Genomic DNA, 22,322 nt, shown 5'->3' with positions numbered 1-22,322 from the left:
AATTTTGGGGCCCCATACAGCCTAAGTGTCTGGGGCCCCCCCTCCCCGCCATTTTAAAACTACTTTATTTTGCGACATACCAATTATGGGGAGGGGTGAAAGGGGAGAGTAAGAGAGGAAGGAGTGAAAGAAGGGAATGAGGGAGGAAAGAAGGGAGGAAGGAAAAGGAAAGCAAGAAATGGAGGGAGGAAGGAAGGAAAGAAAGAAAGAAAGGGGGAAGGGACAGGAACAGAGGAAGGAAGCAAGGAAACTTATGAAAGGGGAGAGTAAGAGAGGAAGGACTGAAGGAAGGGAGGGAGGGAAGAAGGTAGGAAGGAGAAAGAAAAGAAGAAATAGAGGAAGGGAAGGTAAAAGAGAGAAAGAAAAAGAGCAAGAAAGAAAGAAAGAAAGCAAGAAAGAAAGAGAATGAAATAGAAATAAAAATAGAGAGGGGGAATGAAAGAAATGGCAGGAGGGAAGGAAGGAGAGAAAGAAAGAGAAAGAAAGAAAGAAAGAGAGAGAAAAAAGAATGAAAGAGCAAGAGAGCAAAAGAAAGAAAGAAAGAAAGAAAGAAAGAAAGGCAACTTCAAAGAAAGGCTCACTGAGCATCTCTCACTCTCTTTCTATCCCTCTTTCTTTCTCTCTCTTCCTTTCTATCTCTCCTCTTACTTTATCTCCTCTCTCTCTCCCTCTCTCTTTCTCTCCCCCCTCTCTCCCCCCTCTTTCCCTCTCTCCCTCTCTTGCTATCTCTCCCCCTCTCCCTCTCTCTTTCTCTCTCTCCCTCTCTTGCTATCTCTTTCTCCCCCCTCTCTCCCTCTCTCTTTCTCCCTCTCCCTTCACTCACCCATCCCGGGGGTCTTTTTCGGACTTCCCAATCCAAGTCACGCAGCCTTGCGGAACTCCTGGTGGTCTCTCATCCCCCAATCAGCCAGGTAAACACGGCCCCCTCTTCCCTGGCCTGAAACCAGCGAAGGTCGGGGGAATTTCTGCACAACCCCGGCCACTTTCGGGGTTAAATTCCTCTCCCCGCCCTCTCCGCACCTCCGAAGGGAGCAGGCCAGCGTTGCTGGGCTGGCCAATTCTGGGCGGGGCCGAATTCCTCCCGGGGGTGGTGGTGGAGGTGTGGATGTGTGCGTGCGCCTGGAAGGCGTCCGAACTTTGCCCGGCGGAGCTCTGCAAACACGAGGTAGGGAGGGAGGGAGGCCGTTGCCCAACCAAACAGGGCAGGGCTCCATGGGAGGGGAGGGGGCGCCCCGCGTGGGACCCCCCCCGGCGGGCTCCATCCGGTCGGGAAAAGGGGGGGGCAGGGGTCTCTCGGCTGGGGCGGCGCTGGGGGTGCTCTGCACACGCTCAGGGGGCCCGAAGCTGCGTGTGAAAGGGAAGGGGAGGGGGCACCTCGCGTGGGACCCCCGACGGGCTCGCCTGCCTGCCCTGCCTGCTAGCCCCCGGGATTGGGCCATTCTCAGGCGGCATATTCGGCTGTGGCTACGTGGCCGGCTTTGTCCCGCGGGCTGGCGCTGGCAGAGGTGACAGTGATGGATTTAGGGGGGAACGGGGGCGGATAGACAGGCTTGGCTACCCCCCCCCCCGCCGGGCATGAGGGAATGCTGGCCGCGCGTGGCTCCGAGGCCAGCCTTGCAGCTCCTCGGCGGGAGGAGCCGAAAGCCACCGGGAGAGGACTGGGCTCAGCAGGAGAAGCGCCGCCCCCCCCATTATTCAATTTTCCCGGGCCCGGTACGCCCCTCCCAGTAATACCCGTCTATTGGCGGCCCTGCAAATGTATTCTAAAATGGCCCATGTAGCCATTTTTTTCTCTAGACAGTTCGCCTGATGAAAAAGTTTGGCACTTAAATGATCAGGCCAAACTATCATTTGGCCTAATACATGTATAACCTCTAAGGAGTTTGAATTCTTCCCCGCTGAAGACCAGGGTTTCTCAATATTAGCTACTTTAAGCTGTGTGGAGTTCAACTTTCAGAATTCTCTAGCCAGTTGCTGAGATTGAGAGATACTTGTCAAAGTTCTGACTGACAAACCCAACCAAAGGAAACAGGGCTGGGATGATCCAGTATTTTAATACAAAACTTTATTGAGTACAAACTAGATCTGGATATTTCCCACTCAAACCTACATTGTCAAAGTTCAGTTTCTGCCTCCCTCCAATTAGAGCAAGTCACATTGTCCAATTGAATCTCCTGGTATTGTTGTGAGAAAGTCTTTCTAGCTCTGATAAACACCTGCTGAAGCATCCTTGGTTCTCATACCTAACTTCTTGATGCCTGAAGCTTAAGTTCTATCTCCCCCTTCCCTCCCTCCATGGTTTGGTGGTAAGTTGAGGAGTTATAATAGCTGCAACAGCAAAGAGCGGTTTATGAAGCTTGACAATACTATTTTAGGTCAACAAGGTCCCTTTAAGTTTGGTTTAACTGCTGAAGACACCAGAGATATTTACGGGATATCTACGGGACTGCCTCTTGCCACACACCTCCCAGAGACCAATAAGAACACACAGAGTTGGCCTCCTCTGGTCCCATTGACTAAGTAATGCAGGTTGGTGGGACTGCGGGGGAGGGCTTTGTCTGTGGCTGCCCCAGCTCTATGGAACCAACTACCCCCCCCCCCCAGATGTCCGTACTGCTCCCACCTTACTGACCTTCCATAAGGACATGAAAACCTGGCTCTGCCGGCAGGCCTGGGGACCATGAATTGTACACCCTTCATGGCCAAACTATATGAAAGTGTGTATGTATATGTTTATGTCTTTTTATAATAAATGGGATTTTATGGGGTTACTTTTAGATATTATATTCGACTTCGCTTATTACTTTGTATCTTTTGTATTTGTATTCTATTTTGTAAGCTGTCCTGAGTCCTTTGGGACTGGGAAGTATAGAAGTTGAATGAATGAATGAATGAATGAATGAATGAATGAATGAATGAATGAATAAATAAATATGAACAAACGAACAAACGAACAAACGAACAAACGAACAAACGAACAAACGAACAAACGAACAAACGAACAAACGAACAAACGAACAAACGAACAAACGAACAAACGAACAAACGAACAAACGAACAAACGAACAAACGAACAAACGAACAAACGAACAAACGAACAAATGAACAAACAAACAAACAAACAAACAAATAAACAAATAAACAAATACATATTGATGCAATATTTTTGGCATAAATAAGTAAGTAGTTAACCACTGACATCTTCTAAGATTCTTTTTCTAAATTAACCTACAATCGGGAATTTTCCAATCCAGATATGAATCAATCCAACTGAGATTGAGCTTCTGTGATCAATCAAGATTAACTAAACGCTCCCATCTAGCTAGGGACAAAAAAAAATACTCCCAATAACACCCAAACCCCAAATAAAAATAAAATAAAGCAGGTTTTTATTACATTTTAGGAGAAAACAAGAACAATTTAATGAAGAACATTTCCTTCCCTTATATAATTGCTCTGTACCCCTTATATGAATAATACTCTTTTAGTGTCATCTCCTACCTGAAAGAAATACAATTTTTTTTCATTCCAGTTATTGAAACTAGGAAGTATACTTTTAAAAAACCCACCTGCCACTTCTTCTTTTTATGAAACTCAGCCAATGATGCATTATCTTTAAGGCATGGATGCTCACATTTCAGAATAAGTTATTATTGATCTGATGTTCATGAAAGTAAATTAGTAGAATAATATACAATCATATGTTTACGTCTCAATTCCTTTGTGAAGTCAGGTAAAATAATGGTTTCTTTATTTACTTAAAATCACTTTTCCCCTAGCTATAAAAATGCTAGTAAGGAAAATGCTTTTTGATTACTGTACAGCATAGTGGCTGATATTTCAAACTGTAATGGAAGGTAGAAAGCCAGCATCATAGAGTGGTAATAAAAATGGCTAATATGTACATAAACCTCCTTTAAATCCAGCATAAGAGTCTGCAGAGCCCAAGAAATACATTGAGTAGATGTCTTGAGATGGGGGCGTGGAGGTTTGTTATTAGTTTCTTATTGTATTGATTATATTGCAGTGATATAATATAAATCTGCTATACTCAGCAAAGACAGTTTTACTGCTCTGCTGTGCTGATTATTACAGAAAGCATAAATTGGGTCATAATTCTAAAGAATTGTCAAGACACCAAAGTTGTTCCTTCAAAATGGTGTTTCTCAAATCTTCAAGAGGAGATCAATAATTTAGCATGTGCAAATGTAGAAATGTTGTGGTATTTATTATTGTTTCTACAAACATTGTCAAGAAAGAGAAGGAGTTTATATTATCTGCCCTCGCTCTCCTTCTCTCTCCTGTCTTCCGATTCTTACTAAATGTGCAAGATTTAAAAATATTCAGAAACTTTCTGAAGAGATGCTAGAATACTCATGCACAATGCATGTCAGTTTAAACTTTATAATTAATAATAGCCTAAAGATGATTATTAGACCCTCATGATGAATTAATAATTCTATTTTTGGTCCATGTCAGTTTCATAAGTATTTCTTTATAACTCTGGCTCAATTTACATATTAAATTGTTTTAAAAAAAACATTTTTCTAAAATTGACTTGAATATTAGTATGACTTTAAATACTTTTGTTCCACAAATATTGAGGTTGAGAAAGTGCTATACCCAATATGCAAGCCTAGTCTTTCAGGTTTCTAAATCTTGCATGGAATTTTATGACTGAATCTTTCAGCCCATTGAAGAATGTGACAATATTGAAAGAATTCAATGGAGGGGACTGACTGAATATTATCTTGCTTGTCTATCATGTGTTAGTAATGGAGGAAAATGTACTTTATAAGAATGGCTTGTTAACAAATGCAACTATTTAGGATTTAGTATTTAGGAGGAAAGTAATCTCACTTTTTACTTATTATCAGTGTTAACTTTTAAATTCTTGCAATTGCAATAACTTACATTTGTTTTGTTTTGTTTTTACCGCAAACGATTATTTATTTATTTATTTATTTGTTTGTTTGGATTTATATACCATCTCACTTCAGCTTACAACATATAAAAAAACAATGCAACTTCATGATCCTATTAATTTAAAACAGTTAAACTAAAACTCCCGTAATATTAAAATCAGTCATTGCCATTCGCACAACAAATATACACTACATTTGTTTGGCCATGGGGCTAGGGTCTAATGGCCCCAAACCTGGTGGCATAAATGAGTCTTGAGACTCTTGTGGAAGGTGAGGAGGGTGGGGGCAATGCAGATCTCCAGGGCGAGCTGATTCCAGAGAGCCGGGGCCCCCACAGAGAAGGGCCTAACCTGTTGCTGGGACTCATACGGCAGGAGGCGGTCCTGTAAGTAATCTGGTCCGATGCCATGTAGGGCTTTATAGGTCATAACCAACACTTTGAATTGTGTTCAGAAACCAATCTGCAGCTAGTGCAGTCCCCGGAGTGCTGGAGAAATATGGGCATATCTGGGGAAGCCCATGATCACTCGTGCAGTTGCGTTTTGTATGATTTGCAGTATCCGAACATTCTTCAAAGGTAGCCCCATGTAGAGAGCATTGCAGTAGTCAAACCTTGAGGTGATAAGGGCATGAGAAGAATTTACATTTTTCCCATCTCCTGAAACCAGTATATATAATATATGTATATATTAATATATATTATTATTATTATTATTAATTAATAATATTATATATATTAATATATATACATGTGTGTATATATATATGTATATATTAAGTTGTGATTTTCCAACACTTCATATATTTTGTGAAAAAAAATATTACCACTTGATATCAACTTCTTGGCATTACATCATTGTGAAATGCCTTCTTCTGAATTTTTCACAATTCAATTGTCTCAGCTAGCTTAATTGTGTGGCTACAGCCAGAAGAGATGCTGAATTTTATAGGACAAATTGTGCATTTCATACTATCATAACAATCAAGATTCTAAATCAGATTATTTTGGTAATAGGTTAGGAAGAAATAAAGAGAGTTTGGGAGCTGTTATTATTTTGAACAGAAAGGGAATGATGGACTCAAATCCAATGGGGAAGTTTTTCGGTGCCACGTAGATTGCAGTGAGATATTGCAACATTGCTTTCTATATGGGCAGCCTTATACAAATCACTGGCTCGCTGCAGGAGCATGTAAGTGTTGAAGATTGATGTAGTATAAGAAGAAGGTTCATTGTAAATTTTTCAGTCTGGTGTCACTACTGAACCAAAATAAAAAGCTTGCCAGCCAAAGTCTCATTCAACCAGTACTTTTCCTCCACTGGCAAGGATGAATGAAATGCCTTACAGGTGGGAAAGCAACAAATCTCCTTCCCACATTCGGAAATCAGTGAGAGGAAGCTTTGTCACATGTCCCCAGGTAGCAGAGGATGAGGAAGCAATAGGAGCAAGAATGAGTGAATAGGCAGGTGAAGATTAGATTGATGGGCTCATTTGACAATTTTGTTGTGAAGTTAGGCTCTGGAGGCAGTTGTGAACATGCTGTGAACACCTGGTCTTTTTATTTTATGTCTGTCTTCAGCCTCAGGAAATTTTGCACACCACTGGCAAGGAATAATGTTCTGTAACTCAATCTCCAAAGCAATGACAGTAGTACTTCTTTGGCGTAACAGCTTGAATGCCAATTCATAGAGGTTATTTACAGGCAACAGTCCTGAGAAATACATTCTATCCACGACCACTTTGAATGACTACCACAATTTCAGAAGCATTCCAGGCAAACAGCAGCCCCTGGAGTATAGTTGATTGGGCAGAATGGGGAAAATTGGGACAGCTGCCACTCTACACACGAAGCATCCCATTTTTCCAGGGTATAAAGCAATAGTCTGTGAGGCCTGGAATGAAGTTCTCTAAATGGAACAGGAGGCAGGCAACCATTAATCTGTTGAACATACTTCAAACACTCATCTCTCCAAGGAGGTTGTGTTTTAACATTCCATTGTTTTCATTTGTACACATGGAGGCAACTGAAAGGATTATTCCCAATGTACAGAGAAAACAGCCAGAAAAAGGAAAACTACCAATTCGAGGTCTACATGAAACTTTCAATGTGACTTTCCCATTATTAGATATGATGCACACTCTTGAGTCCTTAGTGCATTTCAGTAACAGATCTCAAACTATTTTTGGCCTGTATTCTGACAGTTGCTAAAATGCCTGCCCAGCGACTTACCCGCAGGCCCGGATTTGCTGCAGGACCAGGGAGACGCAACCTTTGGCATGGCCGCCATTTTGTGGCCGGGATCTTGAGAGATTTTGTGAGATCCAGGCCATGCCTGGTCATTGGCCACTGCCGATGACATTGCCAGGGGCGGAGCCTGCCAGCCCTATAAAAGGAGCTGCACAGGCTCGGGGCTTCCTTTTCGCCCCTGACAATGAGCAGGTGAACACCCGCCCACCCTCCCTATCTTTCAGTGTGCTACCAGGGTCGCCCTTAGGGGGCCGAATAGGAATTTTTGGTGGTTTCAGTATTTTCTGCGACCGTTTTTTCGCCTATTCCACACTGCGGTGCGGGATGGATGGTTAGGGGGTGCTTCGCTCCCCAATTAGTGCTAATTGGCTTACCTCTGGTCATTGGGTTGGCAGGTTAGGGGCGGAAATTGGGAGGTGTTTAGCAACTGCGTGTTCTCCATTGGGCATCTTGGGGATGATTGGCAGATTCTCTCCAAGGGCTCATGGTGCCTTTAATTCGATCTGAGCAATTTGGGGAGAACCTGCCTTTGGGTCTCGCCCATTCCAATCACCTTTAAGGGGTTGGACAGCAAGACCTCCCACATGCATGACATGGCTGGGATCCAGGTGAGGGCACCGCCCCTTCACCAGGATCAGCATGGAGCTACGCCCATAGTTGCCCTGGAAATTTTTCTGACGTCATTTCTGCCCTGGAAGTAATTCAGTTGACCTCTGTGGGTCTATGTTAGGTTGAATTAAATTAATTAAATATTAATTAATTTGAATTAATAAAAATGACCCAGTTTTAAATCCAGCTCTGTGTCTGCGTTGTTACTCTGCCTCTGCTGCAATATATGGACTAGAACTGTGCAAAACTTTGTTGAGGTAATGAAATTGAAAAATGATCTGATGGAATCATTTTAATAACCTGATGTATGAAGCAACATTTCAAAATGCAAATTGAAACAACTGAACTGTTTCACTTCTCTAATTTTTAGCAATTTTTCTGGCAATGCACAATTCCGCCTATGTGGAAGCCACTTGTTTCCAATAAAAGATTTTGGTCAAAGCAAACTGTTCCTGTCTCACCTTATGAAACAGAGCTTTATAATGAATGTTGAGGTGAATTGCACAGTTCTTTATGCTAGAAGCATAGATTACACCCACTGTGCAGATCTAACATTGATTAAAACCAGTAGATAGATTATCTACAATTACTACCTATTTTAATTTTCAACAACAATAATAATAGTAGTAGTAGTAGTAGTAGTAATAGTGGTAATACTACTACTACTACTACTATTACTAATAATAATAATGTATAATAATGGTTCCAGAGAGCTGGCACCACCACAGAGAAGGCTCTCTCCCACGGTCCCGCCAATCAGCATTATTTGGCTGACGGTACCTGGAGAAGGCCCCCCCTGTGCATAAAGGTGCCTAATGGCTGAGGAAACCAAATCACAGATGATACAGCATAGAAACATAGATGCATAGAAGCACAGAAGACTGATGGCAGAAAAAGGCCTCATGGTCCATCTAGTCTGTCCTTATACTATTTCCTGTATTTTATCTTACAATGGATATATGTTTATCCCAGGCATGTTTAAATTCAGTTACTGTGGATTTATCTACCACGTCTGCTGGAAGTTTGTTCCAAGGATCTACTACTCTTTCAGTAAAATAATATTTTCTCATGTTGCCTTTGATCTTTCCCCCAACTAACCTCAGATTGTGTCCCCTTGTTCTTGTGTTCACTTTCCTATTGTCTTTATTAATGCTGGGATACTTAATACATGTTCAGTTTCCAGAACATTGACAGATGGCCTATTCCCAAAATGATATGAAATCATCTGGGAGAGGAAGGAAGAGAGGAAAGGGAAGGGAAGGGAAAGGAGGGAGGAAGGAAGGAAGGAAATTTTCTAATGCTCACTGCCTTCTTCCCACATGAAAACTCAATGGGGAAGCAGATAGGAAATCAGAAGGCACTTCCTCTCCCACTGTTTTTATTTTGCCCATCAATGGTCATTCAGTTTCTCTGTTTAGGTAAAGAAATATCTTTGAAATGATTATTCAACAGTCCACAGGTTGTCTAGGTTAAATTTGAGAGAGAGAGAGAGAGAGAGAAGGATTTTTCTTCCATTCGATTCCATTCCAAGAAACAATAAAAAGTTTCTTCAATACTATAGAAATCAAGCTGGTGGGTTTTTTTTCCTTTCTAGGCTGCAAACATCATAAAATATTTTTCCATTTAATACAGGGGTGGGCTACCATTCCCAGCCCTATTGGAATAGGCTGGGAGCACACCCACCCACCCCTGTGCGCCCCTGTGCCATGCATGCATGTGCCCCCTGCACAGGATTCAGCATCTGCACATGCGCAGAAGCCTAATCTCGCGCGGGGATGAGATTTCTGGGTTTTTTCCGCTTCTGCGCATGCCCAGAAGCGATAAAAACCCAGAAATAGCCTAAAAAAGGGTAAGTGGCCCCTTGCCGCTGCCGTTCACCCTACTCGTAACCATTCGCTCCCCCACCCATGTGCCTGTCATGGCGACTCCCTGCCGCCTTTTTCCCTACTCGCCCCCAGTGCCTCTCGCGGCAGCGGCTGCCTGCAGCCACCGGCCGCCTTTTGCCCTTCCCATCCCCGCACCTCTCATGGCAGCGGCTCACCACCACCACCCACCACCACCCACCATGGCACACTGCGAGTGGCCTGCCCATTCTTATCTTGCCTGCAGGGCCCCGCAGGTATGGTGTGACCGGAGATGGGCAGCAGCCGGAACGGCACGAGTGCACATGCGCGGAAGCAAAAAAGTCAGTAATTTTTTACCAGAATTGTTCTGTCTGCTCATGCACACATGTGCACGAGCAGCTGGAACTGGAATTTGCCTATGCACTCCACTTTCCCCAGCTGAATGACCGTTCCGGGCGTTCTGGCTGGAGCCTACCCTTGATTTAATATAATAATTTTCCAATGTATGAATCAATGAATTTAACTCAGACAAATGCATAGTGCCAGACAAAGTAACTCAGCCAAATGCATAGTGCCATATTAGGCCATATAAAGTATAAAACTCAGGATTAAATTTTGGTATTTGCTAAGGATGGTGGTTTTTCTGCAGGCATTTCATAACGCAGCCAGGTAATACCACCAGAGAAGTGGGGTTTGTTGACAGTTTATGTACATCAGATTGCCTTGTCACTTTTGTCTGGGATGGTTTCTTTTTCTTGGTTGGGGTGCAGTTATCCAACTTTCTGTTATGTTTCTGTAAGCCGTTTTAAAAATGAATGCTTATTGGCTAAGACGCAGCAAGTCAAATGGACTTGCCACCAATTTCAACAAACTGTCAAAAGTTTCCCGCTTTCCCGAAAAGTATAAATAGCCACGGGTTTAAACCAGTCTCTCTGTTGGAGACTGAGAGTTGAACAGATCACTTCTACTTGTCTGTGCTAATAAAGAGCTGATTATTAGCCCGTGGTCTCCAGTCTCCTGATTTAACACTTTCCTCATTCATAACACCACTCAGAGTTTCCAAACTGCCTGGTGGAAGCGCAGCAAACTCACTACCAGTTCTCCATATCAACTGGTAAAGTATTCTGTGAAAGCCAGTTCTGTGTAGCAGCATGACTAAAATTGGGAGACTGTTGAGTTCTAGACCGGCTAGAAAGGCATGAAACCAGTAACATGACTTTGAATCAATCGCTCAATCTCAATCCCCAGAAGGTGTCAATAACAAACCACTTCCTTTCCGCCCCACCCCCACTCCGGTCCTGCAAGAAATCTGCAAGGTCTTTTCTAGGCTATCTCCAGGATTCAAAGTAGGCATGTGTGAACACACCCACACCCACAACACACATCCGTTCTGGGAATTTGCTGCAGTGCTCCAGGAAACACCTGCATGCAGTTTAGGATTAGAATAGTATTTATTATTTGATTAATTTACTAAAATCCATTTAGTAAATATTTGAAAATCAGCCACATTCTGTTGTGGTTCGCTCTGGCCCAGCTGCTGCCCCAAGGACTGTGGATGTGGGGGAGACATCCACATGCTGCAGGCCCTTTTTGCCCCCGGTGGAATCTGCTGATGAAGGCTCCTCTGGCCAAGAAGACATGAGTGACAGGGAGGAGGAGAGTGTGGCAGACAGCTCAGAAGGAGATCAATTGTCTAGCTCCTCCTTGGATTCAGAACAAGAGTTAATGATACAGCCACGCATGCGGAGAGCGATGCATAGGCAGCAACAACTGAGAGATTATTATCAAAGAAAATGAGGCCACATGTGGTTGGATAGGGCTGTGGTAATTAGTGAGGGTGCTATAAATAGCAGCCTGTGGGTTTGGCCATTGTGGAGGATTATCTGATCGATGTATTTCGTGCCTGCCTTGCTGACTTCGACTGTTGTGTGCTGATTTTTCCCTGCTTTGAAACTAAACCAGAGCAAAGTGTGTTTCACTTTGTGAAAGAAGAAGGACTGTGAATTGCCTCACAGCTGCAAGCTAAGTATCTCAGAACTGATAAGGGACTTGTACAAATTACCAGTTTGTTTGGAGACGAGTGCTCTTTGCTATACCAAAAGAGTGCTTAGTTTATTTGAATTTTCAGTATAAAGAACATTGTTTTGAATTTTCAAACGTGTGTGTGTCTGAAATTTGTATCTGTGAATTTTTGGGAGGATTCTACCAAAGAGCTTGACAGAACACATTCTGGTCAAATTTAGAATTGAAGATGACAAGGTGGCATACAAATATGAAATGAAGAAACAAGATTTGAAGAGAAAAAGATTCAAGTCCAACTGATTCCAAATCCTGGATAACAGTCATCCACAGGACATAATGAAGCAGCAGCAAAATACGTGCAAGTACAAGTATTTTTCATCAGAATGGAATGGAATATTAAGATTAACATTTACTTCAGCACGGTGGCTTCAAGGGTTCACTGCAGTAACATTTTTAAATACGCCACTTCACCTTTTCAGAATGAAAGCTTAGCATAGCATATTTAAAGTGTCCAGCAAAGAGCAACAGCATGTATGACTACAGGTGTTGTGTTTTTTGCTGGACTTTACAGAACTTCTTTGAGTCAGGGAGTAAGGATGTCAAGTTCATTTTTAGAGGGAACTTAAATTTTGGAAATTTAATCCAATTTAAATTCAATTAAAACTTATGGCCAGGGAACAATATAACTGGTTCCTTTGATCAGCCAAGCAGCAAAGGCTGACTCAGTATAGCTGATGTTGTGATTCAGCCTGAGGCTCCTCAGGGACCGGCTGGATCTCTGCCGGATCCATGCCCAGAGGAGGAGGACAGTGAACAGGAGGGGGAGGACCAGGCAGACGGAGGAGAGGAACGTCAGGAAGAGGAGGAGGGAGAGCAGCCTGAGACCCCCGGGGGGGCCCTCTCCCCAGCTAGTAGCCTGGATTCATTGGATGAAGACACACAGGCTATAATAGACATGAGGCAGCGACGTGCAGCTCAAAGACGGGGCCAATTAGAAAGGTATTTCCATCCCTGAATTGGCAACAGCTAGGTTTGGGTGTGGTTCTCCTCAGCAGGGTTGAAAAGGCAGGCCCGCCCTTACAGTCTTGTGGAGAGTTATCAATTGGGAGTCCTGTGACCTTGCTTCGATTCTCGGCGTCTCTGATCTTGGCTTGTGGCCTAGAAGTCTGGAAGACTTGGGGGAGGCGTGGGTTTTATTATCTCCAGCGTTGTTTTTGCCAGCAAGAATCCTGTTTTATTGCCTGGCCTTCGTGAAACCTCTGTGAAGCTTCATAGTGTTCCTGTCTGTAAGAACAGTTTTTGTTACCTGTGTTTGCTTTCAAATATATAAACTGCCTTTGCTTTTTACCAGTGTGTCTGGCTACTCTTTTTGGTTGGTGTTGGCGTCTGGGGGGACCCAGACAGAACAGCTGATGGATGCATATTTCGAACTAAGTACATCAGGAGGCTAGAAAACTTTGTTGTAGTAGGTGGCAAGTCGCTTATAGCCTGTATAGGACCATAGTAATAAATTCTGTCCAATTGGTTTGAAAGAAGAGCTGACGAAGCAGATGTCCCCAGTTCACAGAGAGGTTAGAAATAAATTTTCAACACTGTGCTAAGTCAGCATCTTTTTTAAAAAAAATCCTTCCATAGCATCTTTAATGTACTTCAACATGCCATGAGGCATCTCCAGGATCTTTATGTACTGCTTGCATGCATCTTAACTGGAGTTTTCTATGTATCTGATATAAATCAAAATTGCTTTTATTTTATATTATGTATTATCAATATTGTATATGACAGCTATATTCCATAAAATTGTTAAAAGAAAAGAAGATAACCTACTATTAGTTACAAGTTCAAAACATATGTGTTGAAAGCTTTTTCTTAGACGAAAATGGTGTTCCTATGTAGATTTTTAATAAAAGCTCAATTTTTTCTCAGTGGGAAAACTGAACTGTACTAATAAAATATCCCTTAATCTGTAATAGTGGGTAGAAATGCTGGCCTTTGCACTAAGCAGTATTAAGTATTTTTGCCTTTCTTTAAGATTTGTTATTGTAGAAAGCCCTTTCACAGAATTATTGCTATTGAAGTGACTTCTGATAACTAATAATAACTTCATATTGCCATTCAGAACTCTTTTCTTTAGAAAATTACGTATATGTGCTATGTGAATAAAACTTATCTTTCAAGGCTTGAGGAAAACAATTAATTCCTAAAGAGCAACACTGAATGCCAAGTAATAAATAGGCATCAGGCAGTGGTACTAAAGTTGATTCTTTGGTCAAATATACAAATCTAATAATAAATAAATAATCCTAGTGGAGTATCCAAATAACTTTTGTTTGGTTCTATTGTCTTTCAGGCACTGTTTTGTATACCTTCCATAAAGGTTGGTGACAAGACATAGAAATAGATAAATGATGTTTGAAATCAGGGATTTCAGACTCAAATGGTTGTAATGGCATGGGGAATAATTTATTAGCTTAAAGTCCATATATACACAACAGTTAAGGTAAGTAGCCAGAAGCAGTGTTCCCTCTAATTTTTTGGGGGGGTGGGCGGAAAAGTATAGTGTCTGAGCGGCAGTCCCTTCGGGACTGGGCGGCACAGAAAAAATAAATAAATAAATATTTTTTTTTAAAAAAAACCCACCCTGTTTTGCCTCAGAGAATTTCAAAATAAAATACTGCACTGTGTGTCTATAACAGTGAGCTCATAATAGGGCAACTCTATCAATATCAAAATGCCACTTAAATAGTTGTGCTAGTTTCAAACTAGATTTTGATTTTCTTTCTCTCTTCCTTACTCCCATTGTTATATCTGCCTGACGACCGGCAGCAGGGAAAGCCGCGGGGATTGGCGCCTTCTCCAAGGTGCTGATTGGCCGCGCTTACTAAGTAACAATGCAGGCGGGAGATTATGCTGTTCTGTATTGGTTGGCTCCTCAGCCTGTCTGCTGTATAAATGTTATGCTGTTTGCTGAAACCTTTCATGTGTGTATCTGCCTGCTCTGGCATGAGTTCTTTAATAAATGGCCTGAATTATACGTGAGTTCCAGTTATTACATTTGGCGACGAAGGTGGGATTCCTACTATTGTGGGTAACTATACTTACCACAATGTCTACCCACGTATCTTTTCCCCCCTTTGATCCACAAGGGGAAACCTGGGACTCATACGTGGCCAGGTTTGACTGTTTTCTAATTGCGAATGGATTTTCAGAGATTTCTGGTGACCGCAAAAGGGCTTATTTCCTCGGATTTTGCGGCACGGAAATGTTCGAGACAGCTCGAGCTTTGTTTGCCCCGGTTTCCATAAACAATGTGCCCTGGGACGAGTTTCTTAAAACTCTTCAAGATCATTATGCCCCGGCTCCCTCCCGTTGTGCTCGACGGTATAAATTCTATCAGAGGAATCAAGGTGAGGGGGAATCGATAAATGACTATGTAGCTGCCTTACGCAGAGCAGCTCTTTATTGTGAATGGGCCTTTTGCCAATTTGTTGGGTCTGGACTGGTTTACTGCTTTGGGGTTATCTGTTACGGGAGTGAATACTGTAAGGGAGGAGACGGGTTTTGACAGGTGGGCCAAGGAATTTCCCTCGGTGTTCGACTCCAGCCTGGGCTGTTACAAGGGCTCTTTGATTTCTTTTAGCTTAGACCCTAGTGTCCCAGCTGTCCGACTTAAACCCCGCCGTGTACCCATTCCTCTGAGGCCCAAAGTGGACGAAGAATTGGATAGATTAATTAGCCAAGGGGTTTTGGAGCCTATTGACCAGGCAAAATGGGAAACCCCAGTAGTTATCGCGGTTAAGGGGGATGGGGGAATTCGCTTGTGTGGCGATTATAAATGTTCTATCAACCGGGCGCTTGCACATCATTCCTACCCCCTGCCAGTGGTGCAGCAGCTGCTCCACTCACTAGGAAAGGGCAGGTTGTTCGCGAGGCTGGATTTAACGCAAGCGTACCAGCAGTTACCTGTAGACCCCCAAACTGCTGAGGCGCAATCGATAATTACTCACCGGGGGGTGTTTAAGTGCAATCGACTTCAATTCGGGGTGTCTATTGCCCCTGGAATTTTCCAGGGGCTCATGGAACGGTTGCTCTACGGAATTGGGGGAACTGTCCCCTATTTCGATGATGTATTGGTTTCTGGGGGGACGGTGGAGGAGTTGGAAATGAGAACGAGACAGGTACTGTCTAAGTTTAGAGACGCTGGACTTAAGTTAAAGGCAAAAAAGTGTGTTTATGGGGTCCCGAGTGTGGAATTTTTAGGTTTCACAGTAGATGCTGAGGGAATCCACCCCACAGGGGATAAGACGAGGGCAATTAAGGAGGCGCCGAGGCCACAGTCAAAACAAGAGCTGCAAGCATTTTTAGGTTTATTAAATTTTTATGCCGTATTTTTGCCTCACAAGGCATCGGTCGCTGAGCCGCTCCATAGGCTGCTAGATAAGGAAGCTGTTTGGCATTGGGGGCGGCGGGAAGAGTCCGCATTTTTGGCGGTAAAAGAAATTCTGACTTCCAACAGTGTACTTGCCCAGTACTCCCCAACGTTGCCTTTAATTCTTACATGCGACGCTTCACAGTTCGGCGTGGGGGCGGTGCTGAGCCATAAGTTGCCAGATGGGAAGGAGGCTCCATTGGCATTCTTCTCCCGCACTCTAGCTAAGGCAGAACGGAATTATGGGCATATCGATAAGGAGGCTTTGGCTCTGATTGCGGGGGTGCGGAAATTCCACAACTATTTGTATGGCCGGCACTTTGAGCTCGTCACGGACCATCAGCCTCTGTTAGGGTTACTAGCTGGGAACAGGCAGAGTCCGATTGTGCTGTCCCCGCGCATGTCGCGCTGGATAATATTTTTAGCCAATTATTGTTATACGTTGACTTACCGGCCGGGCCGTCACATTGCTCACGCGGATGCCTTGAGTAGATGTCCCCTTACAGAGCTCCTGTCAGATCCTGCTCCAGCCAGCACGGTTTTGGCCATTGGGGATGAGCCTGTTTTATTGGCAGCTCCGGAGGTAGCCAGGGAGACGGGGAAAGATTTAGTTTTGTCCAGAGTTAAGCAGTGGATTCTCCGAGGCTGGCCTGCCTCTTCTCCTGGGGAAGAATTTGCCCTATATTTCCGTAGCAAGATAGAGCTGTCAGTGGAAAGGGGTTGTGTGCTCCGTGGGAGTAGAGTAGTAATTCCCCCCAAGCAACGTGCACATGTACTGTCTGTATTACACAAAGGACATCCCGGCATTGTCCGTATGAAAGGGCTGGCTAGGGACTATGTGTGGTGGCCTGGCATGGATAAGGCGATAGAACAGCGGGTGGCAGCTTGCCAGGTGTGCCAAGAGAGTAGGTCTCTTCCCCCCCGAGCAGAAGCGTTGAGTTGGGAGCCACCTGCGGGGCCATGGGCAAGGCTACACATTGATCTGGCCGGTCCCTTTATGGGCGAGAATTTTTTAATAGTGGTGGATGCTCACTCTAAGTGGCTGGAGGTGGCCCGCTTGAGGTCTACTCAGTCTATGGCTATTGTGACAGTTTTGGAAACGCTGTTCGCGTCTCATGGGTTCCCTGACATACTTGTCTCGGACAATGGCCCTCAATTCACTTCTGTGGCTTTTGAGTCGTTTTTAGCAGCTGTGGGCATCAGACATGCCCTGGCATCGCCTTGGCATCCCGCCGGAAATGGGCAGGCGGAACGCATGGTGCGCTCTGCCAAGGATGCCCTCAAACGGATGCCACATGGGTCATGGCACCAGAGAGTCACGGAGTTGCTAATGGCTCAGCACTCCACGCCATGTGTGGCAACGGGTAAGACTCCGGCCGAATTGTTAATGGGCAGGAAGCTGAGGATTACCCTGGACAGGTTACATCCCTTATATGCCCCTGCTGCACAGTGGCCAGAGCCAGCGGGAAGGAGAATAGAGGTAGGTGACAGAGTGTTTGTGCGGGCATACGCAGGGGGGCAGAACTGGAAGCGGGCAACTATAAGTAGAGCATTAGGGCCTCGTTCCTTTGAAACAATATTAAGGGATGGCCGGGTTTGGAAAAGGCACTTAGACCAAATCAGGGTGGACCGGTCCAGAGATCAGGAGGTCATGGAGAGAGGGGAAGGGTTGCTGGAAAGAGAGGTGTTTCCATTACCACCCCAAGTTAGGGAATTAGGAAGTCCTGCCCCAGAAATCTGTGCAGGAGTGGCTTCTCCACACAGGGAAAGTTTGACAGAGTTGGAGGCCAAGCCGGAGTGTCAGGAAGGACTCAGACGCTCTAGCAGGATTTCAAAAAGACCCGCCTATTTGAAGGATTACGTTTGCTCCATCCAAGAAGAAAGGAGTGTTATATCTGCCTGACGACCGGCAGCAGGGAAAGCCGCGGGGATTGGCGCCTTCTCCAAGGTGCTGATTGGCCGCGCTTACTAAGTAACAATGCAGGCGGGAGATTATGCTGTTCTGTATTGGTTGGCTCCTCAGCCTGTCTGCTGTATAAATGTTATGCTGTTTGCTGAAACCTTTCATGTGTGTATCTGCCTGCTCTGGCATGAGTTCTTTAATAAATGGCCTGAATTATACGTGAGTTCCAGTTATTACACCCATTCTTTTTCTTTTTCTTTTCTTTCCTCTCTTTTTTCTATCTGTTTCTCTCTCTTCCTCTCTTCCTCTCTCTCTCCTTCCCTCTCACTCTTTCCCTCTCGGCTTCTTCACAGGTTTGGAAAACTCTGAGTTGATGATGATTTTTAAGTGAGCGATTGCTCACTGCTCAGCTTAGAGGGAACTATGGCCGGAAGTACAGCTGTTCAGTCGACACGGATTGTTCTTATTTGGGGGATGGTTAGAACAGCAAAGGTGCCAGGAAAAGAGAATAAGGTGATCTATGAATACATGATGAACAGTTGCCAAGATTGGTCCCAAAATATCAAGTGGAAAAATAGAAGCAGCTTAGATTGAGGCACTGGAGAGAAGGCAACAACAAGCACACAACTCTCTACTATGTAGGACTACAAATGGAACAAAGCAGCGTTGGGTTGCTCCCAGTTCGGCAAACTGGTAGCAGCAGTGGCAGGAGCAGTGATGGGCTCCTATGGGTAAGGTCAGGTATACAGAACCAATAGAAAAAATTTGGTCAGTTACGCAGAACCAGTAGATTTTTTTTTTCTTTTTTTCCCTTCTGGGTTCTGGGTTTGTTTTTCCTATCACAGTAAATAAGGTTGAATGTGTGTAATTTTAGAAGAGCCATGTGTGGGTGTGTGTGTGTACATACACATACAATTTATATAGTAGGTGTTGTGGTTAGCTCTGGCCCAGCTCCTGCCCCAAGGACTGTGGATGTGGGGGAGATATCCACATGCTGCAGGCCTGTTTTTCCCCCAGTGGAATCTGATGATGAAGGCTCCTCTGACCAAGAAGACATAAGTGACAGGGAGGAGGAGAGTGTGGCAGACAGCTCAGAAGGAGATCAATTATCTAGCTCCTCCTTGGATTCAGAACAAGAGTTAATGATACAGCCACGCATGCAGAGAGCGATGCATAGGCAACAACAACTGAGAGATTATTATCAAAGAAAATGAGGCCACCTGTGGTTGGGTGGGGCTGTGGTAATTAGTGAGGCTGCTATAACGAGCAGCCTGTGGGTTTGGCCATTGTGGAGAATTATCTGATCGTGTTTCGTGACTGCTTTACTGACTTTTTGTGTGCTGATTTTTCCCCATTGTGAAACTAAACCAGGGCAAAGTATGTTTCACTTTGTGAAAAAAGAAGGGCTGAATTGCCTCACAGCTGCAAGCTAAGTATCACAGAACTGATAAGGGACTTATACAAATTACCAGTTTGTTTGGAGACAAGTGCTCTTTGCTATACCAAAAGAGGGCTTGGTTTAAGTGAATTTTCATTATAAAGAACATTGTTTTGAATTTTCAAACGTGTGTGTGTCTGAAATTGTCTCTGTGCATTTGTGGGAGGATTCTATCAGAGAGCTCGACAGAACAGTAGATAATGTATAATTTTGTGTGCCTGTATATTTTGGATATTCACTAATAGTAAATAGATAGGGAAATTGTATCTCTTTGAGGCGAGGAGAGACCAGGCACCCTAACTCTAACCCAAACCCTTGACATGAGTGATGTCAAGTTGGCCACATTTAAGCCAGTCACATGACTTTTAAGCCACCCCCAGTCACATGATTGTCAAGCCACTCCCACCTGATCATATGTCCATCAAGCCACACCCATAAAATAGGCCACACCCACAGTGTGGTAGTAAAAATTTTTGCAGCCCTTCACTGGGTGGGAGGCTCCATCCATCTGCCCAGGACACTTCTGCACATGCACAGAAGTGTTGCTCGCCAGCACGCATGTGAACTAGTAGCAACAGGATTTATAACCCACTACTAAAACAAAGCCATCATAGATCAGGGCCTGGGACCTGCAACCTCCACTGCCATCTTGTTATGGCTTGAGAAAAATGACTCCATAACTTGTCAGAGCAGACAAGGGTGCTTCCTTACTCCTAATCTCTCAATGAAGCACTGCCCTGGGACCTATCAGTGCACCATCTAAATGTAGAGTTATGATTATCAGTAAAAACAAGAAGCTACATTTGCTGGAGTAGGAGAACATCCCAAGCCTAATTTTGTTGGCTGCCTTCAGGTAGGGTCAGGAGGGTGATTGCTCTTCAACTAGCACTTTCTTGTCTGCTAGACAGTCATGATGTTGCCACTACTTTTTTCTTATTGTTTATGAGTCCACCGACTTCATACACCGACCATGCTGGAGGGTTGCATGCACCCTATGGAGACTGCCTTCCTGGATTATATGGAGGGCTCATACAAAGAATAGAAATTATCTTTGCGAAATACGATTGGGTCAGAACTCCCAAAGAAGACAGGATCTGCGTGTCGGTGACCTTCATACTATTCTTTCCACATTCATAGATTGGCCAAAGTATGTTTACATAATCCAATGAAAAACTTATTCCTGCAATAAAGCAAAGTTAATGGAGCACAACAGAAAGGATAAGGTCCAACAAATATTTATTAGCTTTCCAATCAGAACCAGACTACTTCCGGAACCGCCTGCTACCGCATGAATCTCAGCGACTGATAAGGTCCCACAGAGTTGGCCTTCTCTGGGTCCCATTGACTAAACAATGTCGTTTGGCGGGCCCCAGGTGAAGAGCCTTCTCTGTGGTGGCCCCCGCCCTCTGGAACCAACTTCCCCTGGAGATTAGAATTGCCCCCACCCTCCGTCTTTCGTAAACTACTCAAGACTCATTTATACTGCCAGGCATGGGGGAGTTGAATTATTCCTTCCCCCTAGGCCATTACAAGTTATGCATGGTATGTCTGTGTGTATGTTTGGTTTTATAATAAGGGTTTTTAGTTGTTTTATTATTGGATTGTCACATGCTATTTTTATCATTGTTGTTAGCCGCCCCGAGTCTACGGAGAGGGGTGGCATACAAATCCAATAAATATATTATATAAACTATATTTACAGCAGCACGAAGCTTATAACTTCAGCCTGATGATGGTGAATGTGATTTCACCGAAACGTCGCATAGACACTCAAAATATTACACGGGGCAAAACCCGAACTCAGAACAATCTACACACACACACACACACACACACATACATATATACATACATACATATATTTACAATTAAGCTTTGCAATATAGGTTTATAATTTTTAAAAACTAAATTTGAAATGCCATTATTTTCTAATTCATATTCTTGTCTTCCATTTCTTTGTAGTGATTAACTGTGAGACCCTTTGAGAGCCTTTAGAGACAAAGATCTAGTTTTTTTTAGAGTTTTAAGAGTAAATGAATAAATAAAGGACAGCAAGATAAACCAAGGTTAAGTAAAATATGCTTTAGCCAGGGCATTTTCCCATTGGCAGAACTGAAATAAAACATGCTGAAGGAGATAATGTTGAGGATTAAGTTGAGGAATAGATCTGCATTTACTCTGGAAGATGAATTAGTCCTTCCAAGCACCAGACAAGGCCAATGACCTTTCAGATGAAAAGAGATGTTTATATTCCTTGTTTTCCATCTTGTACTTGAGTGTCTATTGCAGCTGTCCATAGAAATTGTTCTTGATACAGAAATACTGATAAGCAACCCAAGGACAGAGGTACATTTCTCTTTATAAACACTGATAATGGTAATAATAAATATTTTATTTACCTCTTTTATGCCTGATAATAGCAGAACTTTGTTTTTTTTAAAAAACGATTACATGAACTGAAAGAGGTTCTAAAGAAATAATATGAATTCAAAGAAAGTTTTTTAAAAAATACTATCGTATATAAGACCATACAGTATATTCCACTAACAGCTTTAAAGTATTCTGTGGATCTAGTGGTCAATTGTTTCAATTTGAGACACTCCTCATGAAGTAATACTATAAATTTAAACAGGTTAAAAGCATAAAGAGCTTAATTCATGCCTCAAAGCATGGAAGTTAGAATACATACATCATAATCAGAGCAACCAAGCAAAGAGCAACCAAGATGATTAACGGATTGGAAACCAAGACTTACGAAGAGAGACTGAGGGAACTGGGCATGGATAGCCTAGGAAAAGGAGGGCCAGAGTGGACATGATAGCAGTCTACGAGTATATAAGGGGATGTCACAGAGAGGAGGGGATCACTTTATTCTTCAGGGCACCAGAGGGCCGGATGAGAAACA

This window comes from Erythrolamprus reginae, chromosome 3 (assembly GCF_031021105.1).
Source record: "Erythrolamprus reginae isolate rEryReg1 chromosome 3, rEryReg1.hap1, whole genome shotgun sequence".
NCBI classification, from domain to species: Eukaryota; Metazoa; Chordata; class Lepidosauria; order Squamata; family Dipsadidae; genus Erythrolamprus; species Erythrolamprus reginae.
Note: the sequence above shows the minus strand (reverse complement) of the source record.